The following is a 16,031-nucleotide window of genomic DNA, read 5'->3' as shown; positions in this document are numbered from 1 at the left end:
ACTTTCCAGAGATGAAGACTGGTGGACACCACCTTCATACTCTTCCTCTGCTAAGTGCTACTGGTGCCATCAGTGCCAGTTTCTCCCCCCTTTTTTTTCTTTGCATCTTTCCACTCCCCCTTTGCCTCACTCTAGCCAGTGAGTGCCATCTTTATGCTCTTACTGGGGCATGCTTGAGAGCACCAATATCTCTTGGAGGGGAGCTTCTACAGATTTCTGGTGCCCTACTATTTATATCCTGTGACCAAATTTTTGTGGATGCCACCCAGAGGACATCTCTTGATCACTTTGTTCTGGAAGCCATGGGGACTTGCATTCCTAGTTCCCATGGAACTGTAGCAATCAGAGACAGCTTTTGGCAGACTACCACTTCTGGGGCACTGCACAAATAGCAGCATGAATTATATCTCCAGTCTTTTTTGAGAAAGAATTCCCTATGTCCAGGGGCTTTGGCCTGAGGGGCAAGTTTCTGGTTTGACACACTTAATAGGTGCATGTGGAGGGGCTTTCAGGGAATGGAGGCCAATAGACACAATCGTTTTCTCTCCCTCTGCCTCATACCAGCTTACCAGTGTCTTTGAGAAAGGAACTTATTCCCTTTTCTGGTGCCCAGATTTTTGTGGCTACTGCCACAAACCTGTCTACACTGCCTGGCTACAGTGGCTGGTGGGGCTAATGGTCCCATAGGACTGTAATTAACTAAAAAACAAATGTTGAATAGCTACACCAGTAGGGCACAGCAAGAGGCAACACCCCAGGAACTCAATCTTTCTGGAGAGAAGCTATTAGCTAATCATCAAAGCTGTATCCTGAGGAGCAATCTTATAATTAAACATTCATCTAAGGGCTGACTCTAAACCTTTCTTGAGACCTTGGAGGGCAGGCACTACCTTTACACTTTTCTGCTGTGCTTTAAAGTGTCACTGTCTCTCAGAATGGAGCTCTTATATATGTCTGGTGCCCCAGTTTTTATGTCTAGTGCTCCAATTTTTGTGGCTGCAAACCAGGCTTTACCTTGGATTACCTGACACTGATGGCCAAGGGGAGTTTTCTGGGTTCTATGGGACTGTAACAATTGGAGAGACAGTTCTTGGCAGGCTACCATCCCCAGGGCACTGCACAGATGGCATACTGAAATTCATTCCAAAACTACTTGCTTTTCCTGGAGCTTTGTTCCTAGGGGTAGGCTTCATAATTGGCACATATCTAGGGGTATGAGGTGCTCTTAGGAAATGTAGGTCAAGAGGTTCCATTTTTGTGTTCTCTTTCTACCTTACAAAAGTTGCCTGGTATCTCCAGGAATGGAGCTTATACACTCATCTGGAGCCTTGTTTTCTGTGACTGCCACCTAGGCAGGGGACACCTTCGGAAACCTGGGTCTGGTGGGGAGTGGGGCTTAAATTTGTGGTCCACAGGACTGTATATATTTGTATTCTTAAAAATCTTTTGTCCAAGAGTCTGGTTTCTGAACAGTCTGAAACTAGGTGCTGACTGAGATCCTTCCCTTTTGGACACTGACTGCTCTTGACACACCTTCAACCACTAAGAAATATGAAAAAATAAAATAGGTTGCTTGGACAATTATAAAGATTTGAGAGACAACAAAGAGCAATGAAAGCGTTAAGTTATAAGTTTTGTTTCCTACATGAGGCCAACTCTTAAAGATTGGGAGAAGTGGCTATGTGATCCAATGCATATAAATCAACAATGCATATAAATCCAATGCATATAAATCAACACAGTCAAAATGAAGAAACAGGAAAGAATAAGAAAGCCTCAGAAAAAGTCTTAATGAAACAGAGATGAGTAAGTTATGTGTAAACAGTTCAAAGTCATGTTCATAAATATGCTTACAAAGCTCAAGAGAATGGGTAGATACATGAGAACTTCAACAAAGAGACAGAAAGTCAAACAGAAGTCACAGACTTGAAGAATACAACTGTTCAATTGAAAAATTAGATGGATTAAACAGCAGAGTAGACAAAACAGAAAAAAGAATCAGTGAACTTAAAAACAGGACAGTACAGGGGTGGCTGGGTGGCTCAGTCGGTTGTGTTTGACTTTGGCTCAGGTCATTCATGGTTCATGGGTTCTAGCCCCACGTTGGGCTCTGTGCTGACAGCTTGGCGCCTGGAGCCTGCTTCAGATTCTGTGTCTCCATCTCTCTCTACCCCTCCCCTGTTATGCCCAGAATTTGTGATCCCCAAAGACCACAGGGAGCCGAGTCTGATGCAAAAGCAAAGAGCCTTTATTCAAGCTAGCTCAAGCTCAATCCCCTACCTGCACTGATGCAGCAGTGAGATGCCAGAGAGAGCCAGCGAGTTTCAAAAGCACAAAGGTTTTATAGGGGTCTAGGGGAAGTTGGTGAGGTAATGGTTGTGGCCTTAGCTGATTGGCTGGGGAAGGGTTGGAGTCCTGTTATGAAGGTTGCCAGGCGTGTTTTGATCAGGAAGTTTGAACGGGTGAGAGGGAGGTTACTCAAGGGGAGGAGGCATGGTCTGAGGTTTCTGCGATTTTCCCAGAAAGGGAGCCATGTCAGGGACATAGTCACTCAAGATGGAGGAGACAGAACAAGATGGAGTTGGCCGGCATAGGTGCACTGTTTCATTCCCCCCTTGTCATGTAGCTTGCAGACCCAATCATGGGACCGGCTGCATTTCTATTTTGTCCTCTTCTGTTATTAGGGGCTCGCACTTAGCATGGAGGACCATTAGTTGGACGGCCCCCATGCGGTCCCTGACAAATCAGACCAGTCTGTTGATTATACAGGGTCCGAGGGTTACTAGTAGGAGCAGGATGGCGAGGGGTCCGGCAAGGGCCGAGAGGAGGGTAGTTAACCAGGGAGACCAGTTGAACAAAGACTCGTACCAGGACTGAGATTGTTCTCTCTCTAACTTCCGTTTTTGCAGCCCTTCCCTTATGAGGGCCATAGATTCTTTTACAACCCCCGAGTGATCAACATAGAAGCGACATTCTTCCTCTAGGGCTGCACATAGTCCTCCTTGCTGCAGGAATAATAAGTTTAATCCCCTTTTGTTTTAGAGTACTACTTCTGATAAGGAAGTAAGGGATTCCTGTAAATGAGAAATTGATTTTTCAATTCTTTCTATGTCTAAGTCAATGGCTGCCCTTAGGGTTCCGTAGTTTTTGTCCTGGATGACGAGTGAGGATATTCCAGTCCCCATCCCCGCTAATCCCAATCCCAAGAGCACAGCCAGAGTTAAGGTTGTAATAGGCTCTCTTTTACTTAGGGGGTTAGCAGAGCCTAACCTGTTAAGTATTTCTCCCCCCAAATGGTACACTAACTTGGGGATCAACTGCACGAGTATGCAGAAGCTTTCCTTCGAGGAGTTAAGGACCTGGGAGTGGATGCAGAGAGTAAGGCCGCTGGAACAGGCCCACCATGCATTTTTGGGGGGGAGTAGATACACTGTCTCCCTGGGGACTGTTTGGGTTTCATTACAGAGATGTGACTGCTCGTGGGGTACATGGCCTATACAAGTGCCTATACACTTAGTCTTGCAGTAATCTGCTGCCATCTGCAGGAGCTAGAATTGGAGGCTGTTGTATAATTGCCTTTAATGGCAATACCTTCATAATATAGGGGCCGGACATCTAGACAGAGCCAACAGGACTTGGTCAGGTCAGGCCTAGAAGTGTTTAGTACGTGGTATACTCTGACAACCGTGCTCCACAGGAGGTCTGTATCAGATAGTAAGTTGTGACCCGGGGCAGGAGATGTGGGTGACGCTCCGGTAAGGACAGGGGATGTGGAGGGCAGTGTGGCTGGGGCCTAGGTGTTTCTGGGTGTGGCCGTCCGGGTGGGGGCAGGTCGGGGAACTAGTACTTGGTTGAGTCCTACCCTCATGGGGGACTGCTGGGTAAGGGGAGTCGCTTGCATTCGGAGGGTAAATAACGCTCCCTTGTCTTTGGCTCCTGGTCTAACCCATTCGTATATCCTGAGTCCCCAGGTTTTTCCACTCTCCCATCCTGTTGTGTTTTTTTACCTTGGCTTGTAAAGGATATAACTATGGGATTACCGCGCCCCCAGGCATTGGTGGTCGGGGGGTCACTGGGCCGCTTTGCCACGATGAGATCTCCAGTGCGTGGTGGGGTGCACCAGATGTGCTCCATCAAGACACATGACCAGGAGGCGCAAAAGTAGTCAGCTGCGTCCCCGCATGTGCTCGAGCGAGAGTGGCTGGGGCAGACATAGAAATAAAGGTTCTGTGTATGGAATCTGGGGGCGTATGGTGACAAAGCGTTCTGTGTATGGAATCCGGGGGCATATGGTGACAAAGGGAACAGAGTTTGGAGGTCTACGCAAAGTTCTGGGAACCAAGTGTCCCTGGGGTGCCTCTGGGAAGTCTGATTAAGTATTGTCCCTGAGTTGGTGTCTATGATCTGCCAGGTGATGTTTTGGGGGGCATGGGGACTCTCAGCAGCATGAGCAGTGACAAGCAGAGGTAACAGAGTTATCAATATTAGGTGGGTCGAATGCGCTGTAGCTTGAGCTTGAGCGGGTTGTGTTGGTCCAGATTGATGGCCCATCGCGTGACGAAGTCCTTCCAGATTGAGGAGGGATCCGCTGGCCGAACATGGGTGTGATGGACCCAGGTCGCGATGCCATCTGCTTTGAGAGTGGTGGGGGTTGTCAGCACCACGATGTAGGGTCCCTTCCAGCACAGCTTGAGGGTCTCTTGGTGGTGCCTCTTGATGTAGACCCAGTCTCCCAGCCTGTACTGATGAGGTTTCAGGGTCGGGCCAGCCTCGTAGATGGCACGGAAGCACGGCCAAATGTCCTCGTGTGCCCTCTGGAGCCCTCTCAAGGAAAGAAAATGTTCTTGATCTTTAAACTCAGCAAGAAGTCCAGCTTGAAGGTTGGGAATAATAGGGGGTGGCCTGCCAAACATGATCTCGTAGGGAGTAAAACCCAAGGTGTAAGGAGTGTTCCTAACCCGGTAAAGGGTGTACGGTAGGAGAGTTACCCAGTCCCCACCAGTCTCCATGGTTAATTTGGTAAGGGTCTCTTTTAGAGTTCTATTCATTCTTTCTACCTGTCCTGAGCTCTGGGGCCTATAAGCACAATGTAATTTCCAGTTTGCCCCCACTGCCTTGGCTACTGCCTGTGTTACCTGCGAGATAAACCTGGTCCATTGTCTGATCCTATCGTGGCAGGAAAACCATACCTGGGTAAGATGTCTTCTAGTAGCTTCTTAGCCACCGTCTGAGCCGTTTCATGCTTGGTTGGGTATGCCTCCACCCAGCCAGAGAAGGTGTCTGTAAATACTAAAAGGTATTTATAACCATAATTTCCTGGTTTGACTTCAGTGAAGTTGACCTCCCATTGGGCTCCCGGTCTGGTGCCTCTGAGCCTGGTTCCTTTTTTATTTGATGTGGCTCTTGCGTTGGTGAGTTGGCAGGTCTTGCAGGCAGATAAAACTTGCTCTATTTTGGTGTCCTGTTGGTGAATCTTGATTCTGGCATGTTGGATTAAGTCTTTTAATTTTCAGGCCCCCATGTGAGTAGACCGATGCATGTGCTCTAATACTGAGACTCTGAGCCTGTCTGACAGCACGAGCTCCTTATTAGGTGTATACCACCATCCCTTTATCTCCTGGGCCATGGGGAGTTTCTTGATCCGCTGTAACTCCTCCTGGGGGTATTTGGGCTGGTCTGGTAAAACTGGGTCTCCGAGGTCTGGTAGTTGTATGGTCATGGTGGGGACTGAAGTAAGGGTTACTGCCTTGGCTTCCTGGTCAGCCTTTTGATTACCTCTAGCTACTGGGTTATCAGTTTTCTGGTGCCCTTGGCAGTGGATAATGGCTAGCCTGGCAGGAAGCCATAAGGCCATAAGCAGGTCAAGTATCTCCTGTTTATTTTTTATAGTCTGTCCTTCTGCCGTCAGTAACCCCCTCTCCTGATAAATTGCCCCATGAATATGAGCTGTGGCAAATGCATAATGGCTGTCTGTGTAGATGTTAAGCCATTTTCCAGCTCCCAGCGTCAGCGCCTTGGTGAGGGCGATGAGCTCTGCTCACTGGGCTGACGTTCCGCAGGGTAGAGCCTCCGCCCATACGGTGTCCATTTCAGTGACCACCGCTGCACCAGCATACCTGTGTCCATCCTGCACAAAGCTACTGCCATCAGTGAATGAAGTAGCCTCGGCATCGGGGAGGGGCCGGTCGGTGGGTCTGTCTGGAATCCATGTACTTGCTCCAGGATCCCCGCACAATCATGTAGTGGAGCACCTAGGTCAGGGTCGGGAAGCAGGGTTGCAGGATTGAGGGCTGCACTGGGGTGGAACCGCACGCGTGGAGGGTTGAGTAGGAGGCTCTGGTAATGAGTCATACATGTGTTGCTCATCCATCTATCAGGAGGCTGTTTCAGGACCCCTTCAATGGCGTGTGGGGTCGTGATCCAGATCATCTGTCCTAAGGTCTGTTTGTCTGCATCCTTGACTAGGAATGCTGTCGCTGCAAAAATTCTTAGGCACGGTGGCCAGCCAACAGCCACTGGGTCTAGCTTCTTGGACAGGTAAGCCACCGGGCGGTTCCAGGGGCCTAAGGCTTGAGTTAGAACCCCTTCTGGTATTACCTTATGTTTGTCTACAAAGAGGTGGAAGGGCTTCGTAATGTCTGGCAGGCCCAGGGCTGGGGCACTTAGGAGGGCCTTTTTTAACTGATTAAAGGCAGTTTCTTCTTTTTCAGCCCATTTAAATGTTTTCCCCTCTTTGGTAGTTTCATATAGGGGCCTGGCGATCTCAGCAAAACCCAGAACCCAGAGGCGGCAGTAGCTGGCCGATCCTAGGAATTCCCTTACTTCTCTTCGGGGGTGGGAATAGGGATCTTTAGGACAGTTTCTCTTCTGGCATGTGATAACCGCCGCTATATGCCCTCCAGGATATATCCCAGGTAACTTACCCTCTCCCTGCATATCTGAGACTTCTTCATGGATGCCCGGTACCCTAAGGCCCCCAGGGTAGCAAGCAGGTCCTGGGTCCCTCACTCACAGTCTTTGGCCTTGGCAGCAATCAGGATATCATCTATGTACTGTAGGAGGGTGAGGCCAGGGTGCTCCCTTCTGTACTCACCCAGGTCCTCTTGTAGTGCCTCGTCAAAGATGGTGGGTGAATTTTTGAATCCCTGAGGTAGCCGTGTCCAGGTGAGTTGCCCACTGTAGCCCTCCTCTGGATCATGCCACTCGAAGGAGAACAAGGGTTGGCTCTGGGGTGCCAGCGGCAGACTGAAGAAGGTGTCCTTTAAATCTAGTACAGTATACCAGACCCTGGAGGGCTCCAAGGAGCTCAAGAGAGTATATGGGTTGGGAACAGTTGGGTGTATGTCCATGACCCTCTTATTTACTTCCCGGAGGTCTTGTACTGGTCGGTAGTCATTTGTATGAGGCTTTTTGACTGGTAGTAGGGGGGTGTTCCAGGCAGACTGGCAAGGAACTAGTACCCCTAGGCTTTGTAGTCTCCGGATGTGTGGCTGGATCCCCTTCCGGGCCTCCTGAGACATGGGGTATTGTTTGATCCTTACCGGACTCTCTCCTGGCTTGAGCTCTACCAGGACCGGGGGCCTGTGAGTGGCTAGTCCTATCACCCCCCCCCATCTCTGCCCAAACCAAGGGGAATTCTTGTAGCCATCTGTCTATATTATCCTCTCTCAGGAGCGCCCCCTGGTGGAGGCGGTATTCATCCTCCAGTTTCATGGTCAGGACCTGAATGGGGTGGTCCTTGCCATCGGTGACCTGAGGCCCCCCTTGTCTGAAAGTTATCTGAGCTCCAATCTTGTTCAGTAAGTCCTGTCCTAACAGTGGGTAGGGGCATTCTGGTATTACCATAAAGGAGTGGGATACCTGGCCCGTCCCCAAATCTACCTTTCTTTGGGTAGTCCATGAATACTGGCTCATACCAGTTGCCCCTTGTACCCAGGACTTCTTGCTGGCTAGTTTTCCTTGTGGCATGTGGAGGACCGAATGTTGTGCTCTGGTGTTGACAAGGAAGTCAACATGGGTCCCCTCCACTTTAAGAGTTACCCTGGGCTGGGGAGAGGGTCTGAATCCCGACTCCCCTAATCACTCAGTTCATCTAGCTCTAAGACTTTACTCGTTCAGTCTTGCTTCCCTTCCCGCCGGCCTTTTTCGAACAATCTTGGGCCCAATGCCCTATCTCCTTGCAGTATGTGCAGCCTTTCTGCAGCTCTTTCTGCAGCCTCTGCTTACCCCCCTTGGTGGTTCCTTTACCTTTTCTTGTGTCTTCCGCCAGCTGCCAGAGACAGCGGTCTCGTTCCTAGGGGGAGTCAGCAGTGGTACCTAGTAGTATTCTGGCCAGGTCTCAAATCTGCTTACTGGTGGCAGCTGCCATGGCACGAGCCTGCTTGTCCTCAGGAGGCTCCCGGTTATTATATACCTTTTCAGCTACCACCAGTAAGTCCTGCAGACTTTTTTCTCCTAGTCTATCTATTTTCTGTAATTTTCTCCTAATGTCTACGGCCAATTGGTTTACAAAGGCCATGATAACAGCTGCCTTGCTTTCCAGAGCCTCTGGATCCATGGGGGTATAGGTACGGAATGCCTCCATGATCCATTCTAAAAAGGCAGCCAGAGATTCATCTTTTTCCTGTTGCACATTTCCTACCTTGGCCAAATTGGTTGGCTTCCTAGCAGCCATTCAGAGACCACCCATTAGAGTCTGGAGGTAGACCTGGAGCCTCTCCTTACCTTCTGCCATGTTGAAATCCCACTGGGGCCGAGTTAAGGGGAAGGAGGCATCTATCTGAGCCTGGTTGGTGATGGGATTCCCGTCTGTGCCCGGAACTAGTTTTCGGGCCCATTGAGGATTCTTTCTCTTTCCTCAGTCGTGAACAGAACCTGAAAAAGCTGCTGGGAATCATCCCATATGGGCTGATGAGTAAAAAGTACAGAGTCTAATAAATCAATAAGCCCTGCTGGTTTCTCAGAAAACTTAGGATTCTGAGCTTTCCAATTGTAGAGGTCACTAATGGCAAAAGGCCAATAGTGATGGGGCTGATTCCCCTCCGGGTCTGGGGGTCTGGTGGCTCACAGGGGCAGAATAGTGGAGTCGGTGGCGGAGGCGGATTGCTCCCTCTGAGCCCTTTGTCTGGTAAAGGGAGGGCTTCCCACTGGAGCATTTCCACCTCCTGCTCTCGGAACACCGTCTGCCTCCCCCAGAGGGGGAGGATGGTGTTCTTCTGGCATCCTAGGGGGATTATATGGGGGAGGAAAAATTAATTCTTCTTCAGTCCCCCCCCCCCGTAGGACAGGGTAGAGGGGTGTTGAAGGCTGGGTAAGACTTTTCTTGTTTTCCTTCTTCTCTGTCCCCTGAAAAGCAAGAATGGGTTTTGGCTCCGGAGGGTATGGGGCTAGGAAAGGCTTAAGCCAAGAGGGTGGGTCTTCTACAAGGTCCTGCCGAGTGATAATGTAAGGGAGCTGATCAGGATGGCCCGTTTAGGCCGAGGGATGACACCCCTGACTCGGTGGATGGTAGGGAGGTCGAAGATTCCCTCTGGTGGCCATCCGACATTGAAAGCTGGCCACTTGCTAGAACAAAAAACTTGCCACTAACCCTTTTGGATTTCTACACTGAGGTTGTTAGCTCTTCCCCTGACATCCTTAAAGTGATCAATCATAATACTTAGAGGAGTAGTCTGAGTCTGTCCCATAACATCTGTCCAGTAAGTCCACAGAACAAAACAGAGAAACACAGAAACAGACAAACAGAGGGCCCCTAGAAACAGTCTTCCAACTCCATGGAAGCAAAACTGAAAGCCAGATGATGGCCTCGCACCAACCGGCAGGAGTGACCCACCTCATCTCAGACCTTTGAGGGGAATCCATGTCCCTCCAGAAGGGAAGAACGGAATGCCTTCTGAAACTCCCAGCCCGTGGTCCTCCAGTGCGTCCACTTTGACCGTGCTGGGCACTACCAGAATTTCAGAAATGAGCTCACACAGAAAAGATGGAACAAACCGACACTAACTGTGACCAGTCAGGCTCTCCGTGTCGGGGGTCCCTCAGGGTTCTTGGGGATCCCGGACGAGCCCCCAAATGTTATGCCCAGAATTCGCGATCCCCAAAGATCACCAGGGAGGCGAGTCTGATGCAAAAGCAAAGAGCCTTTATTCGAGCTAGCTCGAGCTCAATCCCCTACCTGCACCAACACAGCAGTGAGATGCTGGAGAGAGCCAGCGAGCTTCAAAAGCACAAAGGTTTTATAGGGGTCTAGGGTCAGTTGGTGAGATAATGGTTGTGGCTTTAGCCAATTTTCTGGGGAAGGATAATGGCCTCAGCTGATTGGCTGGGAAAGGGTCATGGCCTCAGCCGATTGGCTGGGGAAGGGTCAGAGTCCCGTTACACAGGTTGCCAGGCATGTTTTGATGGGGAAGTTTGAACGGGTGAGCGGGAGGTTATTCAAGGGGAGGAGGCATGGTCTGAAGTTTCTGCGATTTTCCCGGGAAGGGGGCCATGTCGGGGACATAGTCACTCAAGATGGAGGACACAGAACAAGATGGAGTCGGCCAGCGTAGGTTCTCTCTTTCATCCCCCACTCTCACTTTGTCTCTCTCTGTCTCTCAAAAATAAATAAAACGTTAAAAAACCAAAAACAAAAAAAAGGAAACAGGAAAGTAGAACTAACCCAATCAGAGCAGCAAAAAGAAAAAAACAGAACTATCAGTAGAAATTTCAGCATAAAATTTGTAGGCCAAAGGAGTGGCATGGTATATTCAAAGTGCTAAAGGGAGAAAACTAACCAACAATAGTATGCCTGGCAAATCTAGTATGAAGGTTAATAGACAAAAGTAGTAAAAAAATAACTGCAAATGTAATAATTAGTTAAGGGATATACAAAATTTAAAAAAGTAAAATATTACATCAAAAACAAAATGTGGAGCAGTGAGAGTAAAAATGTGAACTTTGCATTGTGTACAAACTTAAATTGTTGTCAAATTAATATAGGCTCTTATAAATATAAGTTGTTAAATGTAAACTTGTGATAACCACTAAGCAAAAAGCTGTAGGAGATACACAAAAGATAATGAGAAAGTAATCTAAGCACACCATTAAATAAAGTCATCAAAACACTAAAAGAGAGAGCAAGAGAAAAGGAAAGAAACAGAAGAACTGCAAAAAAGCCAGAAAACAAGAGCAACAAAAGTAATAAATGAATATCTATCAATAATTACTTAAATTTAAATAAAATAATTATCCAATCAAAAGACTCGGAGTGGCTGAAAGCATAAAAAACATGACCAATCTATGTTCTGAAGACACTCACTTTAGATCTGCAGACACACTTAGACTGAAAATGAAGGGATAAAAAAACACAAATATTGCATGCAAATGGAAAATCAATAGAAAGCTGGAGTAACTATACTTATATCAGATAAAATAAACTTTAAAACAAACACTGCAATAGAAGAAAGAGAAGGACATTACATGACAAAAGTGTCCATCCAACAAAAGAATATAACATTTATGAATATTTATTCACCCAACATAGGAGCACCTAAATTTTAAGTGATTATTAACAGATGTAGAGAGACAAATGTACAAAAATACAATAATAGTAGGAGGCTTTAATATCTCTCTTATATTAATGTATAGATTATCCATACACAAAAGCAGTAAGGAAGCATCAGCCTTAAATGACACATTAGACCAGATGGACTTAGCAGATATATACAAAACATTTCACCCAAAAGCAACAGGATACAAATTCTTCTTATGTGCACATGACACATTCTCCAGGATAGGTCACATGTTAGGCCACAAAACAAGACATAAGAAATTTAGGATTAAAATCATACCAACATCTTTTCTGACCAAAATGATATGAAACTACAAGTCTACTACAAGAAAAGTGGAAAATTCACAAATATGTGAAAATAAAACAACATGTTACTGAACAACTAATGGGTCAATGAAGAAAAAGAAGAGAAGTAAAACAATACCTTGAGACAAATGAAAATATAAATACAACACACTAAAACTTATGGGATGCAGCAAAACCAGCTCTAAGAGGGAAGTTTACAGGAATACATATCTGCCTTAAGACACAAGAAAAATCTCAAATAAACAACCTAACTTTACATTTCAGGGAATTAGAAAAAGAAGGACAAAAGAATCCCAAATTTAGTGGAAGAAACTAAATAACAAAGATCAAAGAAGAAATTAATGAAATAGAAACTAAACAGACAATAGGAAAGATCAATGAAACCAAGAGCTGAATTAGTTGAAAAGATAAACAAAGTTGACAACTACACTAACCGAGAAAGACAAGGAAGACTCAAATTATGAAAATTAAAATGAAAGAGGAAATTTAATATATGATACCACCAAAATATAAAGAATCACAAGAGACTACTACAAACAATTATATGCCAACAAATTGGAAAATCTAGAATAAATGGAAAAATTCCTAGAAACATACAACCTACCGATACTGAATCATGAAGAAATAGAAAATTTGAACAACCTGATTACTAATTAGGAGATTGGATAAGTAATCTAAAACTTTCCAATAAAAAAAGTCCAATACCAGATGGCTTCAGTGGGGAATTATATCAAATATTTCAAAGAATAATTAATACAAATCCTTAAACTCTTCTGAAACTTGGAGTAGGAGAGAATACTTCTAAACACATTTTATTAGGCTAGCATAATCCTGAAACCAAAACCGTACAAGGATGCCACAAGAAAATCAAATTAAAAGACAATATCCCTGAAAAAGATACATGCAAAAATTCTCAACACAATATTAGCAAAGCAAATTCAACAATACATTAAAAGGATTATATACCATAATCAAGTGGGATTTATTCCAGGGACACAAGGATGGATTGACATTCAAAAATCAATCTTTGGGATATACCGCATTACAAAAGAAAGTATAAAAACCATATGACTATCTCAATCAATAGGTATTTGACAAAGTTCAACATCTATTTCTGATTTAAAAAAAAAATCTTTCAAGGGAGCCAAGATGACTGAACAGCATGGAAGTTCTTTGTGTGTCTCACATCCATGAAATACAGCCAGACCAACACTAAGCCATCCTGCACACCTAGAAAACTGATCTGAGGATTAACACAACAATTTGCACAACGTGAGCCACAGAACTCAACAGGTGCACAGAGCAGAGTGGTGAACTGGGGGAGAGAGAAGTTATGGAGGGCAGGGAGCCACTGTTGCATTTGTAGAAAGGACAGAGATGGGGGGCAAGAATATGGGAAAAGAACCCCCCCCCACAAAAGCAGCTAGAGGGAAAGTGGAAAAGTGGAAATAGCTGCAGGGACGAACTAAAGAGGGACAAAGGAGAAAGGAGAGGGGTTAATTCCATTAAGACTATAAACAGAGGGAGCATCGAGTCTGAAATTCTGAAGCTCTATACCTGGTGGTGCTCTGGTGAGAAGGGCAAATCCCCAGCTGCAGAGTGGAGTCCAGGAGGTTCTCAGGCCACAGGGAGAGAAGCTGTTCCACTGTTGGTAGGATATTTGGTAGAGACTGTGAGACCACCTGGTCCCAGCAGACCCCAGAGAATGGCCACATTTGCTGGTGCTGAAACAAGGTCATTAAGGGTTAAGCCTGGTGTCAGATGTGTGTTGTGATTTTCCATAATCCCTGAAATGCTGCTGCTACACTATCTTGCAAACTTTTTCTGGGGCGGGCTGGCACCACAGTGCCACAGTCTCTGAGCATGGGACCCACAGCATAGACCTACGAATGTTCCTGGGTATGACTGACATTCAGCCATTACTTGGTGAGACCCTCCCACAGAGGGATGGAATGGGTCAAAGCCTCAGTTCCTCAGAAGGGGCCAGGGAAAAGAGCTGCATCTGAGACAAAACTCGGGAGAGAGGTACCACCTGGGGCTTGGTCACGGACATTGTAAAAGTGGGAGTGTATGGAAGCCGAAGACAAAGGACAGGCACGTGATTGCTGATCAGGGAGAACAGAGTTCTGATACTAGAGACTGGGTAGCTGGGTGATGCCATTTTCACTGCTCCCGCACATATGCATATGCAACTAGGAGCACCACAACAATCCACCCCAGTAGGCTAGCAGCACCATCTCGTGAAGAACCCAGCCATTACACTAAGCCCTGCCCAACTGGGTCAACCTCTCTCTTCAAGAACAGAAGACTCACCACCTGCTTAGTTTATGGACTATAAAACACTTCATAGTCTGACTTGTAGGGGAAAATGAAGTAATTTCAGACGTATTTCAGTCTGTCGCAGGGTCCATCTATTCAATTTTTTCCCTTTTTTTTCTCTTTTTCATTTCTTTTTCTTGAATGCAGAAAGAGAAAAAAATCATTTTTATTTTCAATATTTATTAAAAATATTTTTCTTTAATTTTTCTACTATATTCTTTACTTTTGTGTAATTTTTTTTCAAGTTCTATTTTATTTCCCATCATTTCATTTTAGTCTACTTAAGTGTATACATTTTTTCAATGTTCAAATGATTTTCATTTTTTTCCGTTTTCCATTTTTTTCCCCCTTTTTCTCTAATCAATCAAGGCCACTGTCAACACCCAGACCAAAGCACACCTAGGATCTAGCATCATTTATTCAATTTGTCTGTGGTGTTTAATATTTTAATTTTACACGTTTTAATTTACTTTTTGTACCTCATCAATTCCTTTTCTCCCTTCAAAATGATGAAACGAAGGAATTCACCTCAAAAGAAAGAGCATGAAGAAACGACAGCCAGGGACTTAACCAACAAAGATACAAGCAAGATGTCTGAACCAGAATTTAGAACCACAATAATAAGAATACCAGATGGAGTTGAAAATAGATTGGAATCCCTTTCTGTGGAATAAAAGAAGTAAAAACTAGTCAGGATGAGATACAAAATGTTATAACTGAGCTGCAATGTTGATGGATGCCAAGGGATGGATGAGGCAGAACAAAATATCAGTGATATAGAGGACAAACTTATGGAGAATGATGAAATAGAAAAAAAAATAGGGGAATTAAGGCAAAAGAGCACGATTTAAGAATTAGAGAAATCAGCGACTCATTAAAAAGGAACAACATCAGAATCATAGGAGTCCCAGAAGAGGAAGAGAGAGAAATAGGGGTAGAAGGGTTATATGAGCAAATCATAGTGGAAAACTTTTCTAACCCAGGGAAAGACACAAACATCAAAATCCAAGAAGTACAGAGGACTCCCATTAGATTCAACAAAAACCGGCCATCAACAAGGAATATCATAGTCACATTCACAAAATACTCAGGCAAGGAGAGAATCATGAAAGCAGCAAGGGGAAAAAAAAGTCCTTAACCTAAAAGGGAAGACAGATGAGGTTTGCAGCAAACCTACCCACAGAAATTTGGCAGGCCACAAAGGAGTGGCAGGGTATATTCAATGTGATGAATCAGAAAAATATGGGCCAAGAATTCTTTATCCAGCAAGGGTGTCATTCAAAATAGAAGGAGAGATAAAAAGTTTCCCAACCAACAAAATTAAGGAGTTCATGACCACTAAACCAGCCTTGAAAGAATTTTAAGGGGGACTCTCTGAGGGGAGAAAACATTAAAAAATAATTAAATAATACCCAAAGCAACAAAGATAGAAAGGACCAGAGAACACCACCAGAAACTCTAACTCTACAAAAAATAATGGCAATAAATTCATATCTTTCAGTACTCACTCTAACGTCAATGGACTCAATGCTCCTATCAAAAGACACAGGGTAACAGAATGGATAAGAAACAAAATCCATCTATGTGCTATTTACAAGAGATCCACCTTAGACCTAAAGATACCTTCATATTGAAAGTAAGGGGATGGAGAACAATCCATCATGCTAATGGTCAACAAAAGAAAGCCGTAGTAGTCATACTTATATCAGACAATCTAGACTTTAAAATAAAGACAGTATCAAGAGATGAAGAAGGGCATTATATCATAAATTAAGGGTCTATCCACCAAGAGACTTAAAACTGTAAACATTTATGTGCCAAATGTGTGAGCACACGCACACACACACACATATGT

This window comes from Lynx canadensis, chromosome B3 (genome assembly GCF_007474595.2).
Source record: "Lynx canadensis isolate LIC74 chromosome B3, mLynCan4.pri.v2, whole genome shotgun sequence".
Lineage (NCBI taxonomy): Eukaryota > Metazoa > Chordata > Mammalia > Carnivora > Felidae > Lynx > Lynx canadensis.
Note: the sequence above shows the minus strand (reverse complement) of the source record.